Genomic DNA, 26,743 nt, shown 5'->3' with positions numbered 1-26,743 from the left:
GCATCCCTGTTCTCTCTTCCAGCCAAATGGACAAAGTTTTTGCCCAGCTATGGCTTTACTGAGACAGCATCCCTGTCTGGCATTTCCATCATTACAAATAGGTTCAGTGGATAATTCCCACTGCTCTAAACTAAAACTTACTGATAGAAACTCTGAAAATACATCTTCACATTGTTGGTTAGCTAAAAAACTTCAAACAGGGTGGTTTACATCCCCACAGGGAAGTAACCATATAGTGGATGATAAAGGGAGTAACCAGTCTATTGCAGAGCTACTCTCTACTTATCACCACTTAGACAATAAAGTCTCAACTGGCCAAGGTTAGCCTTATTGTCCTTCGTTTGGGGGGGGGGGGTTGTGTGAGAAGGTAGCCTCTTTCTAGCCTTGTTACCCCCACTTTTGGCCTGTTTGTGAGTGTATGTCAGGGTGTTTGTCACTGTTTTCACTGTCTCACTGGGATCCTGATAGCCAGGCCTCAGTGCTCATAGTGAAAACACTATGTTTTCAGTATGTTTGTTATGTGTCACTGGGATCCTGCTGGTCAGGACCCCAGTGCTCATAGGTTTGTGGCCTATATGTATGTGTCACTGGGACCCTGTCACACAGGGCCCCAGTGCTCATAGGTGTGCATGTATATGTTCCCTGTGTGGTGCCTAACTGTCTCACTGAGGCTCTGCTAACCAGAACCTCAGTGGTTATGCTCTCTCATTACTTCCAAATTGTCACTGACAGGCTAGTGACCATTTTTACCAATTTACATTGGCTTACTGGAACACCCTTATAATTCCCTAGTATATGGTACTGAGGTACCCAGGGTATTGGGGTTCCAGGAGATCCCTATGGGCTGCAGCATTTCTTTTGCCACCCATAGGGAGCTCTGACAATTCTTACACAGGCCTGCCACTGCAGCCTGAGTGAAATAACGTCCACGTTATTTCACAGCCATTTTACACTGCACTTAAGTAACTTATAAGTCACCTATATGTCTAACCTTTACCTGGTAAAGGTTAGGTGCAAAGTTACTTAGTGTGAGGGCACCCTGGCACTAGCCAAGGTGCCCCCACATTGTTCAGAGCCAATTCACTGAACTTTGTGAGTGCGGGGACACCATTACACGTGTGCACTACATATAGGTCACTACCTATATGTAGCTTCACCATGGTAACTCCGAATATGGCCATGTAACATGTCTATGATCATGGAATTGCCCCCTCTATGCCATCCTGGCATTGTTGGTACAATTCCATGATCCCAGTGGTCTGTAGCACAGACCCTGGTACTGCCAGACTGCCCTTCCTGGGGTTTCACTGCAGCTGCTGCTGCTGCCAACCCCTCAGACAGGCAGCTGCCCTCCTGGGGTCCAGCCAGGCCTGGCCCAGGATGGCAGAACAAAGAACTTCCTCTGAGAGAGGGTGTGACACCCTCTCCCTTTGGAAAATGGTGTGAAGGCAGGGGAGGAGTAGCCTCCCACAGCCTCTGGAAATGCTTTGTTGGGCACAGATGTGCCCAATTCTGCATAAGCCAGTCTACACCGGTTCAGGGACCCCTTAGCCCCTGCTCTGGCGCGAAACTGGACAAAGGAAAGGGGAGTGACCACTCCCCTGACCTGCACCTCCCCTGGGAGGTGTCCAGAGCTCCTCCAGTGTGCTCCAGACCTCTGCCATCTTGGAAACAGAGGTGCTGCTGGCACACTGGACTGCTCTGAGTGGCCAGTGCCACCAGGTGACGTCAGAGACTCCTTGTGATAGGCTCCTTCAGGTGTTAGTAGCCTTTCCTCTCTCCTAGGTAGCCAAACCCTCTTTTCTGGCTATTTAGGGTCTCTGTCTCTGGGGAAACTTTAGATAACGAATGCATGAGCTCAGCCGAGTTCCTCTGCATCTCCCTCTTCACCTTCTGATAAGGAATCGACCGCTGACCGCGCTGGAAGCCTGCAAACCTGCAACATAGTAGCAAAGACGACTACTGCAACTCTGTAACGCTGATCCTGCCGCCTTCTCGACTGTTTTCCTGCTTGTGCATGCTGTGGGGGTAGTCTGCCTCCTCTCTGCACCAGAAGCTCCGAAGAAATCTCCCGTGGGTCGACGGAATCTTCCCCCTGCAACCGCAGGCACCAAAAAGCTGCATTACCGGTCCCTTGGGTCTCCTCTCAGCACGACGAGCGAGGTCCCTCGAATCAAGCGACACCGTCCAAGTGACCCCCACAGTCCAGTGACTCTTCAGCCCAAGTTTGGTGGAGGTAAGTCCTTGCCTCACCTCGCTGGGCTGCATTGCTGGGAACCGCGACTTTGCAGCTACTCCGGCCCCTGTGCACTTCCGGCGGAAATCCTTTGTGCACAGCCAAGCCTGGGTCCACGGCACTCTAACCTGCATTGCACGACTTTCTAAGTTGGTCTCCGGCGACGTGGGACTCCTTTGTGCAACTTCGGCGAGCACCGTTTCACGCATCCTCGTAGTGCCTGTTTCTGGCACTTCTCCGGGTGCTACCTGCTTCAGTGAGGGCTCTTTGTCTTGCTCGACGTCCCCTCTCTCTGCAGGTCCAATTTGCGACCTTCTGGTCCCTCCTGGGCCCCAGCAGCGTCCAAAAACGCCAAACGCACGATTTGCATGTAGCAAGGCTTGTTGGCGTCCATCCGGCGGGAAAACACTTCTGCACGACTCTCCAAGGCGTGGGGGATCCATCCTCCAAAGGGGAAGTCTCTAGCCCTTGTCGTTCCTGCAGTATTCACAGTTCTTCAGCCTAGTAAGAGCTTCTTTGCACCAACCGCTGGCATTTCTTGGGCATCTGCCCATCTCCGAGCTGCTTGTGACTTTTGGACTTGGTCCCCTTGCTCCACAGGTACCTTCAGACAGGAATCCATCGTTGTTGCATTGCTGATTTGTGTTTTCCTTGCATTCTCCCTCTAACACGACTATTTTGTCCTTAGGGGAACTTTGGTGCACTTTGCACTCACTTTTCAGGGTCTTGGGGTGGGTTATTTTGCTAACTCTCACTATTTTCTAATAGTCCCAGCGACCCTCTACAAGGTCACATAGGTTTGGGGTCCATTCGTGGTTCGCATTCCACTTCTAGAGTATATGGTTTGTGTTGCCCCTATCCCTATGTTTCCCCATTGCATCCTATTGTAACTATACATTGTTTGCACTGTTTTCTAAGACTATACTGCATATTTTTGCTATTGTGTATATATATCTTGTGTATATTTCCTATCCTCTCACTGAGGGTACACTCTAAGATACTTTGGCATATTGTCATAAAAATAAAGTACCTTTATTTTTAGTATAACTGTGTATTGTGTTTTCTTATGATATTGTGCATATGACACTAAGTGGTACTGTAGTAGCTTCACACGTCTCCTAGTTCAGCCTAAGCTGCTCTGCTAAGCTACCATTATCTATCAGCCTAAGCTGCTAGACACCCTATACACTAATAAGGGATAACTGGGCCTGGTGCAAGGTGCAAGTACCCCTTGGTACTCACTACAAGCCAGTCCAGCCTCCTACATTGGAAGCAGCGACGGGATAAGTGCTTTGAGACTACTTACCACTCTTGTCATTGTACTTTTCATAAGAGAAAAATATACAAAACAAGGTCAGTGTATATACACATAGCCAAAAAGTTTTGCATTTCCTCTTTTCACTCTTTTCTAAGTGCTGAAAAGTACTTCTAAACTTTCAAAAAGTTCTTAAAAGTTTAAAAAGTTTTTTCTGTCTTTCCAAAAAGTTCTGAAAACTTTTTTTCTTTGTCTATCACTTTAACTCTCTCTAAAAATGTCTGGCACAGGCCAAAAAGTTGAACTGTCCAAACTTGCATATGATCACCTTAGCTGGAAAGGAGCAAGGAGTCTCTGCATAGAGAGAGGTTTGAGTGTAGGGAAGAATCCTTCTTTAGAACTGTTAATTAATATGCTTAGAGTACAGGATAAGGCCATAAGTGCCCAATCTGTAGAAAAAGTAGCTAATGGTTCTCAATCTGATCCAGGGACTCCCCCAGGAAAAGGTTCAGGAAAGAAACTTCTCAGCCTGCCCATTACTAGACAGTCTAGCATAGTTGGTACAGAGGTTGAATCACATCATACTGATGATGTGCTCTCACATTATACTGGTAGCCAAGCTGTTAGGGTGCCCCTTGTAAGGGACAGGTCTCCTTCTGTTCATTCCCATCATACCTCTGTATCTAGAAATGTCCCTCCCACCCACCCTGATGACAGATTGTTAGAAAGGGAGCTCAATAGATTGAGAGTGGAACAAACCAGACTGAAGCTCAAGAAGCAACAGCTGGATTTGGATAGACAGTCTTTAGAAATAGAGAGGGAAAGACAGAAGATGGGTTTAGATACCCATGGTGGCAGCAGCAGTATTCCCCATAGTCATCCTGCAAAAGAGCATGATTCCAGGAATCTGCACAAGATAGTTCCCCCTTATAAGGAGGGGGATGACATTAACAAGTGGTTTGCTGCACTTGAGAGGGCCTGTGCTGTACAGGATGTCCCTCAAAAGCAGTGGGCTGCTATCCTATGGCTATCATTTAGTGGAAAGGGTAGGGATAGACTCCTTACTGTGAAAGAAAGTGATGGCAATAATTTTACAGTTCTTAAGAATGCACTCCTGGATGGTTATGGCTTAACCACTGAACAGTACAGGATAAAGTTCAGAGAGACCAAAAAGGAGTCTTCACAAGACTGGGTTGATTTCATTGACCATTCAGTGAAGGCCTTGGAGGGGTGGTTACATGGCAGTAAAGTTACTGATTATGAAAGCCTGTATAACACAATCCTGAGAGAGCATATACTTAATAATTGTGTGTCTGATTTGTTGCACCAGTACCTGGTAGACTCTGATCTGACCTCTCCCCAAGAATTGGGAAAGAAGGCAGACAAATGGGTCAGAACAAGGGTGAACAGAAAAGTTCATACAGGGGGTGACAAAGATGGCAATAAGAAGAAAGATGGTGAAAAATCTCAAGATAAGCATGGGGATAAGGGTAAAACCAAAGATCCCACTTCAAATCTTAAACACTCTTCAGAGGGTGGGGATAAAACAAATTCTTCCTCTTCTTCCCAACCTGCACACATTAAAAAGCCTTGGTGCTTTGTGTGTAAAAATAGAGGCCATAGGCCAGGGGATAAGTCCTGTCCAGGTAAACCCCCTGAGCCTACCACCACTAATACATCAAGCTCTAGTGCCCCTAGCAGTAGTGGTACTAGTGGTGGGACTGCTGGCAACAGTCAAGCAAAGGGTGTAGTTGGGTTCACTTATGGGTCCATAGTGGAAACTGATGTAATCAGTCCCAAGACAGTTTCTGTCACACCTAGTGGCATTGGCCTTGCCACACTGGCTGCTTGTCCCCTTACAATGGATAAGTACAGGCAGACAGTTTCAATAAATGGTGTTGAGGCCTTGGCCTACAGGGACACAGGTGCCAGTTTCACTTTGGTGACTGAAAACCTAGTGCCTCCTGAACAACACATCATTGGACAACAGTATAAGATTATTGATGTCCATAACTCCACTAAGTTTCTTCCCTTAGCTATAATTCAGTTTAGTTGGGGTGGAGTTACTGGCCCTAAGCAGGTGGTGGTATCACCTAGCTTACCTGTAGACTGTCTCTTAGGTAATGACCTAGAGGCCTCAGGTTGGGCTGATGTAGAGTTTTATGCCCATGCAGCCATGCTGGGCATCCCTGAGGAATTGTTCCCTCTCATTTCAAGTGAAATGAAAAAGCAAAGGAGAGAAGGCCTGAAAACTCAGGATCCCTCTCCATCAACAGGTAAAAAGGGTATCACAGTATCCCCTAACCACCCTACCATTCAGGATAATATTCCTGTGGTGGGAGAAACCTCTCCTGGGGTGGCACCTGTTCCAAGGGAATCATCAGCTGGCAAAGCTGGACTCCCTGAGGTGGAAGTACCTCTCTGTGGGATAACTAACATTGGTGACAAAAAGAGCACCATTTTAGTTAACATGGAGCATCCCTCCAACCCTCCCAGAGAAACTTTAGTGCAGAAACCCTGCACTACCTCACAACACTTAGGACAGCATCCCTGCCCTAGTGTGGAGCTCATAGGGCAGCATCCCTGCCCTGCTCCAACTCAAGAGAAACAGCATCCCTGTTCTCTCTTCCAGCCAAATGGACAAAGTTTTTGCCCAGCTATGGCTTTACTGAGACAGCATCCCTGTCTGGCATTTCCATCATTACAAATAGGTTCAGTGGATAATTCCCACTGCTCTAAACTAAAACTTACTGATAGAAACTCTGAAAATACATCTTCACATTGTTGGTTAGCTAAAAAACTTCAAACAGGGTGGTTTACATCCCCACAGGGAAGTAACCATATAGTGGATGATAAAGGGAGTAACCAGTCTATTGCAGAGCTACTCTCTACTTATCACCACTTAGACAATAAAGTCTCAACTGGCCAAGGTTAGCCTTATTGTCCTTCGTTTGGGGGGGGGGTTGTGTGAGAAGGTAGCCTCTTTCTAGCCTTGTTACCCCCACTTTTGGCCTGTTTGTGAGTGTATGTCAGGGTGTTTGTCACTGTTTTCACTGTCTCACTGGGATCCTGATAGCCAGGCCTCAGTGCTCATAGTGAAAACACTATGTTTTCAGTATGTTTGTTATGTGTCACTGGGATCCTGCTGGTCAGGACCCCAGTGCTCATAGGTTTGTGGCCTATATGTATGTGTCACTGGGACCCTGTCACACAGGGCCCCAGTGCTCATAGGTGTGCATGTATATGTTCCCTGTGTGGTGCCTAACTGTCTCACTGAGGCTCTGCTAACCAGAACCTCAGTGGTTATGCTCTCTCATTACTTCCAAATTGTCACTGACAGGCTAGTGACCATTTTTACCAATTTACATTGGCTTACTGGAACACCCTTATAATTCCCTAGTATATGGTACTGAGGTACCCAGGGTATTGGGGTTCCAGGAGATCCCTATGGGCTGCAGCATTTCTTTTGCCACCCATAGGGAGCTCTGACAATTCTTACACAGGCCTGCCACTGCAGCCTGAGTGAAATAACGTCCACGTTATTTCACAGCCATTTTACACTGCACTTAAGTAACTTATAAGTCACCTATATGTCTAACCTTTACCTGGTAAAGGTTAGGTGCAAAGTTACTTAGTGTGAGGGCACCCTGGCACTAGCCAAGGTGCCCCCACATTGTTCAGAGCCAATTCACTGAACTTTGTGAGTGCGGGGACACCATTACACGTGTGCACTACATATAGGTCACTACCTATATGTAGCTTCACCATGGTAACTCCGAATATGGCCATGTAACATGTCTATGATCATGGAATTGCCCCCTCTATGCCATCCTGGCATTGTTGGTACAATTCCATGATCCCAGTGGTCTGTAGCACAGACCCTGGTACTGCCAGACTGCCCTTCCTGGGGTTTCACTGCAGCTGCTGCTGCTGCCAACCCCTCAGACAGGCAGCTGCCCTCCTGGGGTCCAGCCAGGCCTGGCCCAGGATGGCAGAACAAAGAACTTCCTCTGAGAGAGGGTGTGACACCCTCTCCCTTTGGAAAATGGTGTGAAGGCAGGGGAGGAGTAGCCTCCCACAGCCTCTGGAAATGCTTTGTTGGGCACAGATGTGCCCAATTCTGCATAAGCCAGTCTACACCGGTTCAGGGACCCCTTAGCCCCTGCTCTGGCGCGAAACTGGACAAAGGAAAGGGGAGTGACCACTCCCCTGACCTGCACCTCCCCTGGGAGGTGTCCAGAGCTCCTCCAGTGTGCTCCAGACCTCTGCCATCTTGGAAACAGAGGTGCTGCTGGCACACTGGACTGCTCTGAGTGGCCAGTGCCACCAGGTGACGTCAGAGACTCCTTGTGATAGGCTCCTTCAGGTGTTAGTAGCCTTTCCTCTCTCCTAGGTAGCCAAACCCTCTTTTCTGGCTATTTAGGGTCTCTGTCTCTGGGGAAACTTTAGATAACGAATGCATGAGCTCAGCCGAGTTCCTCTGCATCTCCCTCTTCACCTTCTGATAAGGAATCGACCGCTGACCGCGCTGGAAGCCTGCAAACCTGCAACATAGTAGCAAAGACGACTACTGCAACTCTGTAACGCTGATCCTGCCGCCTTCTCGACTGTTTTCCTGCTTGTGCATGCTGTGGGGGTAGTCTGCCTCCTCTCTGCACCAGAAGCTCCAAAGAAATCTCCCGTGGGTCGACGGAATCTTCCCCCTGCAACCGCAGGCACCAAAAAGCTGCATTACCGGTCCCTTGGGTCTCCTCTCAGCACGACGAGCGAGGTCCCTCGAATCAAGCGACACCGTCCAAGTGACCCCCACAGTCCAGTGACTCTTCAGCCCAAGTTTGGTGGAGGTAAGTCCTTGCCTCACCTCGCTGGGCTGCATTGCTGGGAACCGCGACTTTGCAGCTACTCCGGCCCCTGTGCACTTCCGGCGGAAATCCTTTGTGCACAGCCAAGCCTGGGTCCACGGCACTCTAACCTGCATTGCACGACTTTCTAAGTTGGTCTCCGGTGACGTGGGACTCCTTTGTGCAACTTCGGCGAGCACCGTTTCACGCATCCTCGTAGTGCCTGTTTCTGGCACTTCTCCGGGTGCTACCTGCTTCAGTGAGGGCTCTTTGTCTTGCTCGACGTCCCCTCTCTCTGCAGGTCCAATTTGCGACCTTCTGGTCCCTCCTGGGCCCCAGCAGCGTCCAAAAACGCCAAACGCACGATTTGCGTGTAGCAAGGCTTGTTGGCGTCCATCCGGCGGGAAAACACTTCTGCACGACTCTCCAAGGCGTGGGGGATCCATCCTCCAAAGGGGAAGTCTCTAGCCCTTGTCGTTCCTGCAGTATTCACAGTTCTTCAGCCTAGTAAGAGCTTCTTTGCACCAACCGCTGGCATTTCTTGGGCATCTGCCCATCTCCGAGCTGCTTGTGACTTTTGGACTTGGTCCCCTTGCTCCACAGGTACCTTCAGACAGGAATCCATCGTTGTTGCATTGCTGATTTGTGTTTTCCTTGCATTCTCCCTCTAACACGACTATTTTGTCCTTAGGGGAACTTTGGTGCACTTTGCACTCACTTTTCAGGGTCTTGGGGTGGGTTATTTTGCTAACTCTCACTATTTTCTAATAGTCCCAGCGACCCTCTACAAGGTCACATAGGTTTGGGGTCCATTCGTGGTTCGCATTCCACTTCTAGAGTATATGGTTTGTGTTGCCCCTATCCCTATGTTTCCCCATTGCATCCTATTGTAACTATACATTGTTTGCACTGTTTTCTAAGACTATACTGCATATTTTTGCTATTGTGTATATATATCTTGTGTATATTTCCTATCCTCTCACTGAGGGTACACTCTAAGATACTTTGGCATATTGTCATAAAAATAAAGTACCTTTATTTTTAGTATAACTGTGTATTGTGTTTTCTTATGATATTGTGCATATGACACTAAGTGGTACTGTAGTAGCTTCACACGTCTCCTAGTTCAGCCTAAGCTGCTCTGCTAAGCTACCATTATCTATCAGCCTAAGCTGCTAGACACCCTATACACTAATAAGGGATAACTGGGCCTGGTGCAAGGTGCAAGTACCCCTTGGTACTCACTACAAGCCAGTCCAGCCTCCTACACCAGTTTATCACTGACCTTTGGTGTGGCGGACTTGTGTGGGTGTCTGAATTTTGTCGGATTTCGGGATGTGGGTCATAATAGCTGTGGCGGATTTCCGCGGCCACAGCGGTGTGTTGGCGGTCTTCTGCACGGCGGTAATCGGCTTTTACCGCCAATGTTGTAATGACCCCCAATATCTTCTGTTGAAGGTGGTCTGGCATTGCCGGATCGTAGCTCTTACAATGCAGACGTGCATGAATTAACATGGTTGTTCATGGTGTACCACTGTAACATGCCTGTGTCCCTGGCTTAAACTAATGACTCATTAGTGTGTCCCCCGATTCCAATAATAATTCTGTGGGGGCCCCCAGGTTTAATTAATGATAAGGTGGGGGTCCACAAAAGGTTGGGAATCACTGCAGTGAAATATTGGTTAGAACAAGGACACAAGAGTTTGCCGATCTTTAAAATATTCTGGGATCTCCATGTATGAGATTAGGAAGGCACTAGAGGACTGGTTAGCACACGGACACAAGGGACTGCTGATCACTAGTATACCCTGGGATGTTGGTCTAGGTGATTAGGAAAGCACTAGAGCACTAGTTAGCACAAGGACACAAGGGATTGCAGATCGCTAGTATACTCTGGGATCTCAGCCTAGAAGATTAGGAAAGCTCTAGAGCACTAGTTAGCACAAGGACACAAGGGATTGCCGATCGCTAGTATACTCTGAGATCTCCTTCTGTGAGATCAGGAAAGCACTAGTTAGCACAAGGACACAAGGGATTGTCAATGGATTGTATACTCTGCGATCTCCATCTAGAAGATTAGGAAAGCACTAGAGCACTGGTTAGCACAAGGACATAAGGGACTGCTGATTGCTAGTATACTCTGGGATCTCGGTCTAGAAGATTACGAAAGCACTAGAGCACTCGTTAGCACAAGGACACAAGGGATTGCCGATCACTAGTATACTCTGAGATCTCCTTCTGTGAGATCAGGAAAGCACTAGAGCACTAGTTAGCACAAGGACACAAGGGATTGTCAATGGATTGTATACTCTGCGATCTCCATCTAGAAGATTAGGAAAGCACTAGAGCACTGGTTAGCACAAGGACACAAGGGACTGCTGACCGCTAGTATACTCTGGGATCTCGGTCTATAAGATTAGGAAGGCACTAGAGCACTGTTTAGCATAAGGCCACAAGGGAATGTCAATGGCTAGTATACTCTGTGGTCTCTATCTAAGAGATCAGGAATGCACTGAAGTACTGGTTTGCAATTTTTTGCTGGGTTTGGGCATTGGGCAATGTACATTAGTAATGTACAGAATGTATCTGTTCAGACGGTCAGTCGAATGCTAGATAAAAGGAAGTTAGCGTCCAGGTTAGAAGTTAATGTGGATAGTTGCAAAGAGTTCTGCAAATATAATACAAAGGTCCTGGGAGCTACAAATTACTACAGGATGCAGTCCTTTGTCCCGTGTATCAGTCTGAAATAGTCCTTCCACGGGCCCCATATAATTTCTAATTTCCTGGGACATCCCTAACCCGCATACACCTCCATGTATTAATCCTTTCTAGTCATCCACCCCATCCTAGTCGGCATCAACTGGTTCACCTACTTGTTTTTAATGTCTCTTTTTGCAGTCATTAATCCTGTGTTCCCCAACATTAGTTTATGCCTCCATAGATCTGTTTCTTCCATCAATCCCAGCAGGACAGATTGAGGTGTCCTGGGGAGTGTAAATTATCTTACCCCATGGAGCACACTCTGTCCAAACTCCTGTATTACATGCCAGATCCAAAGGGAGTGCTCCGGGTCCCTTATTCTGCCTGTGACGGTCTCATGTTCTATATCACCTGCATATACTCTGTTCCTGCTGCAGGAGGCCCTGTGAGGATCTTTAGTTGTATCAATCTGAAGTTATCTTGAATTGTGCCCTGCCTACGGTGTTCCAGTCCTTCCTCCGAGTCTGCAGCTTATAGTGCTCCTATCTCACTTTCCCATTTTTACTTAAGTTTCTGCAGTTCTCATCCATGGATGCACTCACCCATCCTTGGACTCACTCACCCGCCCTTGGACTCACTCACCAACCTATAGACTTATTCACCTATCCATGGATGCACTCGCCCATCCATGGATTCACACACCCATCAATGGACTCACTCACCCATCCATGGACTCACTCGCCCATCCATGGACTCATTCACCGATTCATGGATGCACTTGCCCATCCATGGACTCACTCACCTATCCATGGATGCATTTGCCCATCCATGGACTCTCTCACCCATCCATGGAGACTCTCACCCACCCATGGACTCACTCGCCCACCCATGCGCACTCACTCATCCACCTATGCACACTCACTTCATCACCCATGCACACTCGCTCGCCCACTCATGCACACTTGCTCACCCACCAATGCGCACTCGCCCACCAGTACACACTCGCTTGCACGCCCATGCAGTCACTCGCCCATCCATGGACTCGCTCGCCTATTCTTACACACTCACTAGTTTACCCATGGGCACTCACTTCCCCACCCATGTTTACTCCCTGGCCCACCCATGTCCACTCACTCACCCCTTCGTGGACTTGCTTGCCCATCCGTGCACTCACTCGCTCCTCCATATGCACTCATTCACCCTCCCATGGACTCATTTGCCTACCCATGTGCACTTGTTCACCCCATGCCTCACTCACACATCCATGTACTCATTCGCCCATCCTTGCAGACTCACTTGCCCACCCAAGGGCACTCGCTCGCCCACCCATGTGCACTCACCCCTCCGTGGACTCACTTGCCCTTCCATGGACTCACTCCCCCATCCATGCGCACTCACTCCCCCATCCAGGCGGACTCTCCCGCCCATCCATGCAGACTCACTCGCCCACCAATGGACTTACTCACCCATTCATGGACTCGCTTGCCCACTAACTCTTTTTGTATTTGATAACTCACGTCCATTCATACGGCACTCAATCGTTGATCTACATTTTTATCCAGTCTCCCTTTCACCCACCCACTCACTCACACAATATTTCCAATCAAAATAGGAACACTTTCACTTAGAATTCACCACAGTGACTGGCTATGCGACCTCTGACCTGCGACCTCTGACCTCTGACCTGCCTTAGGTCTAGAGCTCGCCCCCCACGTCCGCAGCACCAACCTGCTGTCTCCTGCCTCTGACCCCCGCCCACGCTGCTGCTAGCGTGTTCGAGGCCCTCCTCCACCCGCAGGCATCCTCCTGCGCCTCATCCCTGGTGTCTAGTGGGCTCTAGTAAGCTTCACTTGACCCGTGTGCCGCTTTCTGCCGTCCTGTAAGTGTTTTCTATATTTTCTGCGCCTTGCCTCCTTGCGCTTCTGCCCCCGTCGTGCCCCTTCTGATTGTGCCACTTTTCGCCGTCCTGTAAGTGCTTTTCTATTGTTTTCAAGCGCCTTGCCTCCTGCGCGTCTGCCCCCGTTGTGCCCCTCTGATTGCTGTGCCCCGATTGTATTTTGTGCCATTAGTGTATTTTTGTGACTGTTTTTCTAATTTGTGCCCGACTTTTTTGTGCCTTGTTTTTGTTGTTTTCGCCCCTTGGGCGCTCCCCCTTGCAGTTCTCTCCCTGCCGCTGCCTCCCTGCGGCCCCGCTCCCCTCGCGCCCCCATTCGCCGCTCCCTCCCGCCTCCCAGCTGCTTCTCCCTCCCCCTCCCTTCTTAATGGCTGGCGCTGCGCGTCGCGGGTGAGCGACCTCTGACCTGCCTTAGGTCTAGAGCTCGCCCCCCACGTCCGCAGCACCAACCTGCTGTCTCCTGCCTCTGACCCCCGCCCACGCTGCTGCTAGCGTGTTCGAGGCCCTCCTCCACCCGCAGGCATCCTCCTGCGCCTCATTCCTGGTGTCTAGTGGGCTCTAGTAAGCTTCACTTGACCCGTGTGCCGCTTTCCGCCACCCTGTAAGTGTTTTCTATATTTTCTGCTCCTTGCCTCCTTGCGCTTCTGCCCCCGTCGTGCCCCTTCTGATTGTGCCACTTTTCGCCGTCCTGTAAGTGCTTTTCTATTGTTTTCAAGCGCCTTGCCTCCTGCGCGTCTGCCCCCGTTGTGCCCCTCTGATTGCTGTGCCCCGATTGTATTTTGTGCCATTAGTGTATTTTTGTGACTGTTTTTCTAATTTGTGCCCGACTTTTTTGTGCCTTGTTTTTGTTGTTTTCGCCCCTTGGGCGCTCCCCCTTGCAGTTCTCTCCCTGCCGCTGCCTCCCTGCGGCCCCGCCCCCCTCGTGCCCCCATTCGCCGCTCCCTCCCGCCTCCCAGCTGCTCCTCCCTCCCCCCTCCCTTCTTAATGGCTGGTGCTGCGCATCCGCGCAGCGGGCGCGCCAGAGGCGCGCCAGAGGCAAGCCCGTCTGCGCCCGTCCGCGCCCGTCCGCGCCTGGACCGTGCCCAGCGCCACCCCCCCTGGCCCTCGCGCCCCATGCCTTCGTTACTCGGCCAGCGAACTCCTCGCCCTCAAGCCTGGCCCCTCCACAGAGTGCTTCCAGGCCAGCCCGAAGCACACCAAAGGACCTTTTTCCTGCCGTACCTGCAACTTCACCTGCAACAGAACAACGAAGCCAGCAACAACCAACACTAACCATCTGCACTGCATCCTCCTCAACACACGCTCCGCACGAAAGCACGCCATAGAACATTGGAACCTGCTCGACAGCAACGCCCCAGACGTAGCCTTCCTGACCGAAACCTGGTGGAACGACTCCTCAGCCCCTGACATCGCCATCGCCATCCCTGACGGCTACAAGATCACCAGAAGAGATCGCACCAACGGAATCGGCGGAGGAATAGCCATCGCCCACAAAGCTACCCTCAAGATCAATACCCACACGGACGACACCCTCAAAACAGCCGAACACCTCCACTTCCAGATTCACACGGACCCCAACACTACCCTCAGAGGAACCCTCATATACTGTCCTCCAGGACCAAGAGCCCTCTTCAGCGACACCGTCTCTGACCTCGCAAGCACCCACGCCCTCGCCTCTTCAGACTACATCCTCCTAGGAGACCTAAACTTCCACCTGGAGAACAACAATGATGTCAACACCGCATCACTGATCACCAACCTCTCCAACCTCGGACTCCGTCAACTGGCCAACACTCCCACCCACATCGCCGGCCACACCCTTGACCCACTCTTCACTTCAAGCAACCACATCTCTTTCAGCCACACCTCCGAACTCCACTGGACCGACCATCACTGCGTCCATTTCTCCTTCAAGAAAAACACCGAACACCACCGCACCCCTCTTCCGCCTCACCGCCGCTGGGGAAAAGTCACCAAAGACCAACTCACCAACAACCTCGCCAAAAACCCTCCACCCGACCCCACCGACCCGGAGTCCGCCGCCATCAACCTCCAACAATGGATCCTCAACTGCGCCAACATCCTAGCCCCACTCAAGAGACCCACTGCCAACCAAGAAAAGAAAAAACCAGCCTGGTTCACAGACGAACTAACCACCTCCAAACGCACCTGCCAGAAACTCAAGAAAAAATGGATCCTCGAGCGTACACCCGAGAACCTTGCTACCCTCAAGGAAGCCAACCGGAAACACCACCAACTGTTCCGACTCGCCAAGCGCTCCCACTTCACAGAACGCCTTAACAACAACGCTCACGACTGCAAGGAACTCTTCAGCATCGTGAAGGAACTCTCTAACCCCAACGCCAACGTCAACGACATCCCTCAATCCCAGAAACTCTGCGACGATCTCTCCACCTTCTTCTACCAGAAAATCGCAGCCATCCACGACAGCTTCAACACCTCACCTCCGCCAGACCCCACCCCCAACAACTCCTCCCACGCCGACCACATCACCACCTGGACCCAAGTAGACGACGCCGAAACCCTTAAAACCATGAACTCCATCCAGTCAGGATCTCCATCTGACCCCTGCCCACATCACGTTTTCAACAAAGCCGACGTCGCCATCGCCCCATACTCCGCAAGATCATCAACCTTTCCTTCAACACAGCTACCTTCCCGGACAGCTGGAAGCACGCAGAAATCCAACCTCTCCTCAAGAAACCTAAGGCTGACCTCAACGATCTCAAAAACTTCCGTCCAATCTCCCTCCTCCCTTTTCCAGCAAAAGTCATCGAGAAGATCGTCAACACACAGCTCGCCCACTACCTAGAAGACAACTCCATCCTAGACCCCTCCCAATCCGGGTTCAGACGAAACCACAGCACAGAGACTGCACTCCTCGCCGCCACAGATGACATCAGACTACAAATGGACAACGGCGAAACCTCAGCCCTGATCCTCTTAGACCTATCAGCCGCCTTCGATACAGTCTGCCACCGCACCCTACTAACCCGTCTACACGAAGCCGGCATCCAAGACAAAGCCCTCAACTGGATCTCCTCCTTTCTCTCCGACAGAACCCAGAGGGTCCGACTCTCACCTTTCCACTCCAAAGCCACCAACCTCATCTGCGGCGTCCCCCAAGGCTCCTCACTAAGCCCAACGCTATTCAACGTCTACATGGCCCCCCTCGCACAACTGGCCCGCCAGCACAACCTCAGCATCATCTCCTACGCCGACGACACTCAGCTCGTCCTCTCCCTGACCAAAGATCCTCTCACCGCCAAAGCCAACCTTCACGAGGGACTGAAATCCATTGCCGAATGGATGAGCAACAGCCGCCTAAAACTTAACTCCGACAAGACGGAAGTCCTCATCCTCGGACGCACCCCCTCGGCCTGGAACGACTCGTGGTGGCCCTCCGCCCTAGGCCCTCCTCCCACCCCAGCCAACCACGCACGAAATCTCGGCTTCATCCTCGACTCCGCCCTCACCATGTCCAAACAGGTCAACGCAGTCTCATCCTCCTGTTTTAACACCCTCCGCATGCTCCGCAGGATCTTCAAGTGGATTCCAACAGGAACCAGAAAGACGGTAACCCAAGCCCTCGTCAGTAGCAGACTAGACTACGGCAACGCACTCTACACAGGCATCCCAACAAAAGACATCAAACGACTCCAACGCATCCAAAACGCATCCGCCCGCCAGATCCTCGACATACCCCGCCGATGGCACATCTCCCCTCACCTGAGGGACCTCCACTGGCTCCCTGTGGACAAGAGGATCACCTTTAAACTCCTCACCCACGCACACAAGGCTCTACACGACACCGGACCCACCTACCTGAACACCAGACTCAACTTCTACGTTCCCTCACGTCAACTACGCTCTGCCAACCTTGCCCTCGCCATCGTCCCCCGAATCCAGCGCAAGACCTCTGGCGGCAGATCCTTCTCCTACCTCGCCGCCAAGACCTGGAACGCACTCCCTACCTCACTACGCCAGACCCAGGACCTCCTCACCTTCAGGAGACTCCTCAAGACATGGCTCTTCGAACGATAGCAGCACCACCCACCCCCCCCCACCACCCCCCTGCCCCCTAGCGCCTCAAAACCCTAACGGCTACATAGCGCGCTTTATAAATTATTGATTGATTGATTGCTATGCCTATATAGATACACTAAATGATATGACATATGTATTTTACTTTTAAATTGCAAACGTATGGCCTCTACACGTAGCTGTCAGAATTATTGTTTTTTTTCAATTGTATAGCATATGCCTGCAAAAACTAAAAGAAAAACAGCTGTTGCACTAGGTTGCAAGACCAGAACTGTTGGAGGATTGTTATTTATCATAGCTTAAAGTGACTATGGCCCTTATTAAGACCCTGGTGGTCTTTTGACCGCTAGGGTTTATGTGGCGGTATCACCGCCAACAGGCTGGCGGTGTATACCGCCACATTATGAGTGTGCCACTGCCAACCTGCCACATCTCCACTCATACTGCCATGGCGGTATGAACCGCCGGGCTGGAGAAGTACATCTCTGGCCCCGCGATCCACAGCAGACTGCCAGCGGCATTATGAGCTGGCCTACCGCCATGGTTTCCGTAGCGGTAGCACTGCCACGGAAACCATGGCAGTAGGGCTACCGGTAACAGAGAATTGTCCGGGAAAGAGGTCGTTCGGCAGGGAAGGGGCGCTGCCACCGCTGGCAGCATCCCTCCAGCAGGACAGAGCCAGGCCTTATTAATGATCTTAATACGGCTGGTGGGGTCCTTCAGCGGGCGGCGAAGGTGGTAGCAACGCCAGTGCGCCGCCATCCACCAGCATGGCTACTGCAGGATTTCAACCCAAAGTGTGGCGGAGATCCAGCAGTACCCATTTTATGGCGGGCGGAAGACCGTCAGCACTTGCGGTATTCTGGCGCCAATGGCTTTGGCGGTCTTCCTTAGAGACCGCCAAAGTCATAATGAGGGCCTATGTCTTCTGCAATTTGAAGGTGGTCTGACATTGCCTGATCTTCGATCATAATATGCAGAAGTGCATGAATGAACATATTCCTTTTCATAGTGCACCACAGGAACATGCTTTCGATACTTCTTTATCAATTATACGTTAAAGGAGATTGGACTTGTAACACAGCACTAGTCTTCAAAATCCACAATCCAAAATAACAACATTTAATGCCATTTTTTCTCACTTGCAATGTTTCTTTAAACTGCTGGTAATCCTGACATTACACGCAGGGATGAAGCCGAGCAAACGCTCACTGAAAGCTGTCTGAGGTCCTGGAGAAATGGCAAGGTGGGAAAAGATTTAATGAAAAAATCGGGGACTGGATTAAGGAGTGTGTGATTCTAACACGGGAATCAGCTGGAGTACGAGTTCAAGGACATGAGCGACAAGTTTAGCATCTAATCGTCAATCGTTAGTATACTTCAGGGTGTCCATATACAACATTAGGAAAGCACTAGAGTATTAGTTGGAAACTTTTTTGCCAAAGATTTTCTTTAATAGGAAGCAGGAAAGCTATACCAGTAAAGTAGAGAATGTATCTGCTTGTACAATCTATCGGAATCTCTATAAATGGAAATTAGAAATGAGGTTAGAGGTTAATTTGAAGATTTGGAACAAAGTCTACAAATATAATACAAAGGTCCTAGGAGCAGTAACGGACCGCGGGATGTGTCCCTTTGCCACATTGATCGATTTATTACTCTTGTTAAAGCTAAAAAAAAATAATCTAGTTTTATTGATTTTTCAAAGTAAAATAAAAAGTACAGCTGATCCAGGGATTTCTATGGAGTACCAGAATGTTAAACATTTTCGTACACTTGTGCAGCCTCATTTGCATAACCAATTAGACCCTTCTTCTGGATGAGACCTTCTGTGTCCATTTCATCTATCAGGATAACAATTTCTCTCCACTGCCCTGCCACTATTTCACCTCTCCATGATTTTCTCATAAGCATTGTCTCTGTTCTACCCCTCAGTCTGAAATAGCCCTGTACCTTTTTACATTTCCTGGGACATCCGTCACACCGACACACCAGGCTGCCCGCTTCCATGCCTTGATCCTTTCCAGTCCTCCATCTGGTCCTAGTAGGCATCAACTGGTTCCCTTCCTCCTGCTGGGCCAAAATCCCTTCTGGCCAGAAAGTAGCCTCCTTGGCACCAATAGGACAATTCTTAGTCAAATATCCTTGAAAGGAACAAAAAGCAACAGTTGTTTAATATGAACACTATGTTGAGTGCTGGGATATGTCTGGTGAATTATTCATTGTGATGGATTCACTCATTTGACAGCTAAATTAATGATATTGCTGTTTTTTGTATGCCTTGTCTATGTGTGTAATGTAAAGGTGGGTATTCCAATGAAACCCTCATTCTGGAAGGAGCTGCAGCTTAAAGTGCAACAGGATCTGAACTTTATCTGCTGTAGGAGGAACTAAAGAATCTCTTGTTTGTGTGAAGTGTTGGGCCAGAGCTAGGCCGTGTAAGCTGCACTAGTTTAAGGGAGATGGAAGGATATTCTGGTGACAGAAAATCTACCTCAACTCACTCTAATGCTCCAGTCTTCCAGGTTTTGAAGAAACCAGAAATGCTTGAACCATCCCCAGGGGGACTGCGGAAAGTGGCAAAGATTACTTAAAAAAACAACAAGGTAAAGACTGGAGTTGGCAGTTTCTCTGATCCAATTTGAACAGTAAAGGAAGAGGAGTGTGAATGAAGTTACCTTTGTTATAGACTCCCTGAAGAGTTACCTTTGTTGTAAACTTCCTCTAACTTAAGAAACAGCATCATGTCCCGACTCATCTCTGTTTTTACAAACTGTACGTGTTAAAATGAAATATTGTCCATGTGCATCTACCTAAAGCTGTATCTGCAGCACGTTGGTGCACCGTGAAAGCCCTTTCTTTACTAAGTTACTCTGTGTACACTGGTAAATCATCACCTTTTATGAAGGAAAGAAGATGTAACGTGATCAATCACATAAAATAACTGTGTATGGTGAAATGTCCCTTGATAAGTTTCAAAGGTGGTAAAGAACAGCTGACGTTTACATCCAGATAAACATTGTGTATTCACATTCCATTACGTTTCCGTTAAACTATTTTCAATCTTTTACATCCAATAGGAAACAAGCAGTCCGAGACAAAGAAGGCTGAACATAAACTGACCGATCATGGAAGAAGCAGTCAAGGGCAGTTCAGTAGGTGTAAGAGTCTGAGCTGTGCACCTCCACTCCACAAGATGAAGAAATGACTTCCAGAAAATTAAGGCAATAACACTGACAAACCACCTCCTGTGTAAACAAGTGTCCACCAGCAGTTTTGAGCATGGGATGGGTATGATGTGGTTACAGCAGCGATTTGCTTTCTAAAATGATAACAGACCATCATTCCACGCTCTGGGTGTATTGTAAACTCTTTTTGGCCAAACCACTGCAACCAGAGAAAGGCACAAGGAAGCTGAGCCAGACAAATGATGGGTAAAGAAAAGAGGGGCTTTGCTGTCTAAATACAGAGTACTTCCCAGTTTGCATCAACCAGGAGAAGGAAGGATCTTCACCCGCAAGTTAGCAAAACCATTATCCGATTTAAAGACACAATCACCGAAAAAAGAAGCCTTACATATATTATGAGTGTGATAAGTATTTAGTGACCCTTGTAGTTTATTGTTAAATCAAAAAACAGTGCAAAATATCACACACATACATGGAGTGTGAGAATAACACAAGCGCTTTATCAGCTGTGTTGGCCCATCAAGAAACACAGCCACGGAAGCAGAAAAATATATACCTGACCCAGAGACACCAACCAAGAGAGAAAAATCATACACGTGCAGTGAGAGCTTTAGTTTGTCATCGGAACTAAAGCACCATCAGCAGATACAGAAAGGTGTAAAACCATACAAGTGAAGTGAATGTGTGAAGAGCTTTAGTGAGTTATCAAATCTACGAGGACAGCAGCGGACAAACACAGGGGACAAACCATACCATTGTGGATAATGTGTGAAGAGCTTTAGTGAGTTATCAACTCTAAAAACACATTAGCGAACACACACGGGGGAAAAGCCATTCAGTTGCAGTGAATGTGTGAAGAGTTTTAGATGTTTATCAAACCTGCGAACACATACTGGGGAAAAACCCTACGATTGCTCTGAATGTGGAAGTAGTTTTAGTGAACCTTCAACATTACATAGACATCAGCAAACACATACAGGAGAAAAGCCATATAGGTGCAATGAATGTGGAAAGAACTTCAGTTTTGTATCACAACTAAAAGAGCATCTGCGGACTCATACTGGGGAGAAACCATATGACTGCAGTGAATGTGTGAAGAGCTATAGTCGATTATCACACCTACAAAGACATCAGCAGACATACACACAGAAAAAAACATTCAGATGCAGTGAATGTGTGAAGTGCTTTAGTCAGTTACCACACCTACAAAGCCATCAGCGAACACACACAGGGGAAAAACCTTTCAAATGCACTGATTGTGTGAAGAGGTTTGGTCGGTCTTCAGCATTAAGGATTCATCAGCGAACACACACGGGGAAAAGCCATTCAAGTGCAGAGAATGTGGAAGTAGCTTTAGTCAGTCTTCTTCATTAAGGGTTCATCAGCAAACACACACAAGGGAAAAAATGCTCAAGCGCAGTGAATGCAGAAAGAGCTTCAGTCTATTATCAGACTTACAAAGGCATCAGCAAACACACACTGGGTAGGAAACCATATCTTTGCAGTAAATGTGGAAATACTTTAGTGAATCTTCCACATTACAAACCCACATGGGGGAAAACATATCATTGCAATAAATATGTGAAGAGCTTTAGTCATTTATCAAGACTACAGAGATGTCAGCAAACACACACATTGCAAAGGCCATTGAAATCCTCTGAATGTGTGGAGAGCTTTTGTCGATTATCAGTCCTACAACATTGCAAGCAAAACCACAACGTCATTTAACACACAATGAAATAATCCTATGGATGCATTAAATTTGGCCAGACTTTAGGTACATCAACCATAATACTGACCCACCTGTGGACAAACGGCATGGCAGCTGTCAGCAGGGAGTATGGCACAGGTGGCATTAGAGGGATTTAACCTTGATAGTGTACCTGTTGTCAGCAGGGAGTTTGGCACAGGTGGCATTAGAAGAGTCTAGCCTCAACAGCATGACTACTCTCAGAAGAACATGTCTTTAGATGTTTTCAGGAATGACAAGAGTTTCTTTGCTTGAGATGACACAGGTGGCATTAGAGGGGTCCAGCCTCAATAGCGTGACTGCTGTCAGCAGGGAGTCTGACACACGTGGCATTAGAGGGGTCTAGTCTCAATAGCGTGATAGCTGTCAGCAGGGAGTCTGGCACAGGTGGCATTAGAGGAAGCTAGTCTTGATAGCATGACTGCTGTCAGCAGGGAGTCTAGCACAGGTGGCATTAAAGGGGTCTAGTCTTGATGTAGTGACTGCTGTCAGCAGGGAGTCTGGCACCTATGACATTAGAGGGGTCTAGTCTCAATAGCGTGATTGCTGTCAGCAGGGAGTCTGGCACAGGTGGCACTAGAGGGATTCTAGTCTCGATAGCGTGACGGCTCTCAGCAGGGTCACTGGCACAGGTGGCATTAGAGGTGTCTAGTCTTGATAGTGTGACTACTCTGAGAGAGAGTCTGGCAAAGGATGCATTAGAGGGTCTAGTTTCGATATAGTGGCTGCTGTCAGCAGGGAGTCTGGCACAGGTGGAATTAGAGGTATGTAGTCTTGGTAGCGTGACTGCTGTCAGCAGGGAGTCTGGCACAGGTGGCATTAAAGGGGTCTACTCTCAATATAGTGACTGCTGTTATCAGAGAATCTGGGACAGGTGGCATTAAAGGGGTCTAGTCTCGATACGTGACTACTCTGAGAGGAAGTATGTTAAAGGATGCATTAGAGGGGTCCAGTTTCGTTATAGTGCCTGCTGTCAGTAGGTGGTCTGGCACAGGTGGCATTAAAGGGGTCTAGTCTCGATAGCATGACTGCTGTCAGCAGGGAGTCTGGCACAGGTGGCAATAGAGGAGTCTAGTCTTGGTAGTGTGACTGCTGTCAGCAGGGACTCTATACTCCCAGGTGGCATTAGAGGGGTATAGTCTCAGTAGCATGACTGCATCAGCAGGGACTCTTGCCCAGGTGGCATAAGAGGGGTCTAGTTTTGATAGCGTGGCTGCCGTCAGTACGGAGTCTAGCACAAGTGGTATTAGAAGGGTCCAGCCTCAATCGGTTGACTGCTGTCAGCAGGGATTTTGGCACAAGTGGCATTAGAGGGTCCAGTCTCGATAGCATGACTGCTGTCAGCAGGGAGTCTGGCACAGGTGAAATTAGAGGGGCCTAGACTCGGTAGCGTGACTGCTGTCAGCAGGGAGTCTGGTACAGTTGACATTAGAGGGTTCAACCTCAGTAGCTTGACTGCTGTCAGCATGGAGTCTGGCACAGGGGACATTAGAGGAGTAGAGTCTTGATAGCATGACTGCTGTCAGTAGAGAGTCTGGCACAGGTGACATTAGAGGGGTCCAGTTTCGATAGCGTGGCTGCTGTCAGCAGGGAGTCTGGCACAGGTGGCATTAGAGGGGTCAAGTTTCGATAGCGTGACTGCTGTCAGCAGGGAGTCTGGCACAGGTGGCACTAGATGAGGCTCATCTCGATAGCGTGACTGCTGTCAGCAGAGTCTGGCATAGGTGGCATTAGAGGGATTCTAGTCTCAATAGCGTGAAGGGTGTCAGCAGGGTAACTTGCACAGGGGGCATTAGAGGGATCTAGTCTCGAAAGCATGACTACTCTGAAAGGGAGTCTGGCAAAGGATGCATTAAAGGGGTCCAGTTTCGATATAGTGACTGCTGTCAGCAGGGAGTCCGGTACAGGTGGCATTGGAGGAGTCTAGTCTCAATAGCGTGACTGCTGTCAGCAGGGAGTCTGGCACAGGTTGCATTAGAGGGGTTCAGTCCTTATAGTGTGACTGCTGTCAGCAGGGAGTCTGGCACAGGTGGCATTAGAGGGATTCAGTCCTGATAGTGTGACTGCTGTCAGCAGGGAGTCTGGCACAGGTGGCATTAGAGGGGTATAGACTCGATAGCGTGACTGCTCTCAGAAGGGCTCGTCTTTAGATGTTTCCAGAAATAACAAGAGTTTCCTTGAGATGGTACTAGCTCCCCGGTGGTGATGGAGAGAGAGGTGCTACTGGTAATATTGAGACCTGAGCTTCACTCAAGTTTTTGGAATGTAATTCTGTCATTTTTACCCAATTAATTCCTGATTTATTTGGAAAGCTAAAAGAATGCCTGTTGCCTAGCACTCGTCTTGTTAATAACTCAAAGAATTCACACAGACTGTTGAATACTTGGAAGATTTCTGCCATAAGAGGGATTTAAATACATACTTGTAAAATACAAAAGTGATTTTATTTTTTAACTGCTTTAAGTTTCAGTAATATAGCACTACTTGGTGTTAAAGCCTGTTACACCTATAACATCAATACCTGTGACGCAGGCCTCGAAAAATGTTGTAATGCTCTTGACCAATAAATTGTTCTCAAATTGTGTGATCCTAGGTAAATGAAAGCATCTTCAAATATGTGAGTTCAGCATGTCTACTTATAAAAACTATTTTACTTGATTTAATAGACTTAACATTTACTCAATGCTATCTAGTCCACATGTAGGGTACACATGACCCCAGACTTGTCTCTTTAGAATGATTCTCAGTTCTTGTTTAAAAACTCTAATTTGAATACATATCACGTGATAGTGCACTACCATTTGAAGACAGCATATTTTTCATTAAAATATTCTCAAACTTTCCCACTAAGATCCAGTTTTACTGATAAAAATATATAGGGTATAAATAATAATGAGTGCAAATTGGGCTTCAGCAAATATTTATAATTGGCGCATCACCTTGTAAAGTGTTCTGATTTGTTTTGATTCTATTAAATTCTTTGTCTCACACTTCATATTTACATAAAGTTATGCTGCAGTTTATATGTAAACTATTTACATTTTGTGTGTTAGAAAGAAAACTGCAGCCTTTCATTTCTCACTCCAAATGCCCCAGCTGGGTTGTCAGACAGTTGACTTCACAAAATCCTTGAAGTCAAAAAAGGAAAAGAAAGCACCAATCTCCACAATAAAATAAGCAAGACATAAGCTGACATTGGACCTCTGTCTTGAATGCAATGTGACAAGATAAAAAAACAGGTTTAAAAGCACCTTTATTGCTCATTCACTTCCTGAATGAATAGAACACCTGTTCTTTGCCAGCTCGAGCTCTCTCACCAGAACGGTCCACTAGGCCCTAAAAATAGCTCCCTATAATAAAACCTGATTCACCTTTGCGAGTGAGTAAGTAGATTTCCCGAGGCCTGTGATAGATGTTGTGAGGAAATATCCTTTTTGCAGATCCTCCCCACTTTTTGCTAAGTGTACTCTAGGCCTGTAAGTTAAATGTCAGTGGACTGCAGCACTGATTGTGCCACTTCTACAGTGACAAAGTGGCAACATGACTCTAGGCATGTACTTCAACCTAGCATGGCAGTTTTAAAATGGCTATTTTGACCTGGCAAACTAACCCCTCTGCTAGGCATAAGCCATCCTTTTTAATACCTATAAGTAGTGGTGATGTCCCTCCTGAGCCCACTTTGGTTCTCCACTTTGTGTCACTTTTCAGACATTTTAGGCTGGCATTGTTTTAGCAATGTTATATTTTACTTGTTTTGCTTGCAGGAAATTATACTGAGAAAACGCTGCACATACTGCTTGTTTTTAGGAAGCCTTTCTCCTCATTTAATCAGTACACTCAGTACAAGGCTAGAACACAGAACAAGATATCCTAGTGCATACGTTGTCCTAAAGCATCAGCTTATAACATCTAGACACATCATTAAATTAGAGCTGTATCTCTAACACAGTGGTTTTATTATAAACTGTCCTCTGTCCCCTTTCCTATTGGAGAGGAGCGTTCTGGTCACCACCTTCCTGGATTGAAGGCTGCATTCGACATGCAGCCCTGCAAGCACTGAGCTTCCATCCTGCAGAGAGGGATTGCCAATCCACTCCATCCCGATCGCCTGGTTACGTTTAAAAAAAAACATTTTTCAGTTTTTGCAGCAGTCGTATGAGAGTGACATAGATAACATTGTGTACATAACTTACGGAGGAGATCATCCCACCATAAACCACCCTTTTGTTCAATCAGAGTCCATCCAACATAGAAATGATGTCCATTATACATATATGTGTCCTCGTAGGTGTTATTCATGCTCCTCACCTCCCAATATGTTGGCAACACAGACCCCTGCTCCTCCAAGCTATCACTATCTACTGTGTCTGTGTCGATATCTGGGTCCCAGAGCTTGTTACAAAGGTGATGCCAGGTCCTCATCCACCTTTTCATCACTCTTGCTGTGCGTAATATGTGTGTCTTCCGCAAGCGACCACTCCTGCACGTCCCTGCAACAGCGTTGTAGTTCAGGTGTTCGCTGACTCATCCATGTGATTGCAACTCTACGTCGGGCCAGCACCAGAGCCAAATGTAGAAATCAACATGCCATTTTACGGCCCTTTGACCATTTAATTTTGCCCTGTAGGCAGTGCAAAGGGGTACATTCAGTGCTAAGATACGTGGTCTTCTTTAAGTCCGCTACCACCCTAACCCAATATGTTTGTCCTGCAAGACACTGCCAGGCTAGGTGCAGAAAGCTCAACCCACTAATGCTACAATGAGGACAGTTATCTACTCCTGTCGGGGACATGCAGTGGAGATCTCTAGAAGTG

At 48.2% G+C, this 26,743-nt stretch overlaps 1 long non-coding RNA gene across 7 annotated transcripts in view; it reads left to right on the top strand.

Annotated features, from left to right (window-relative positions):
- Window positions 1-24,773, top strand: part of LOC138287339 (uncharacterized) — a 130,113-nt gene extending 105,340 nt beyond the window's left edge. For 5 of the 7 annotated variants that reach the window (XR_011202199.1, XR_011202198.1, XR_011202202.1 and 2 more), the window contains one exon: window positions 20,072-24,773. This is a non-coding gene — a long non-coding RNA (uncharacterized lncRNA). Of the gene's footprint in view, window positions 1-19,508; window positions 19,598-20,071 lie in introns of all 7 variants that reach the window. The other 2 variants (XR_011202204.1, XR_011202201.1) reach the window with 1 other exon arrangement.
- The last annotated feature ends 1,970 nt before the right edge of the window (window positions 24,774-26,743 follow it).

Source organism: Pleurodeles waltl, chromosome 4_1 (assembly GCF_031143425.1).
Source record: "Pleurodeles waltl isolate 20211129_DDA chromosome 4_1, aPleWal1.hap1.20221129, whole genome shotgun sequence".
Classification (NCBI taxonomy): Eukaryota; Metazoa; Chordata; class Amphibia; order Caudata; family Salamandridae; genus Pleurodeles; species Pleurodeles waltl.
Note: the sequence above shows the minus strand (reverse complement) of the source record. Positions and strands in the feature narration are given on the sequence as shown.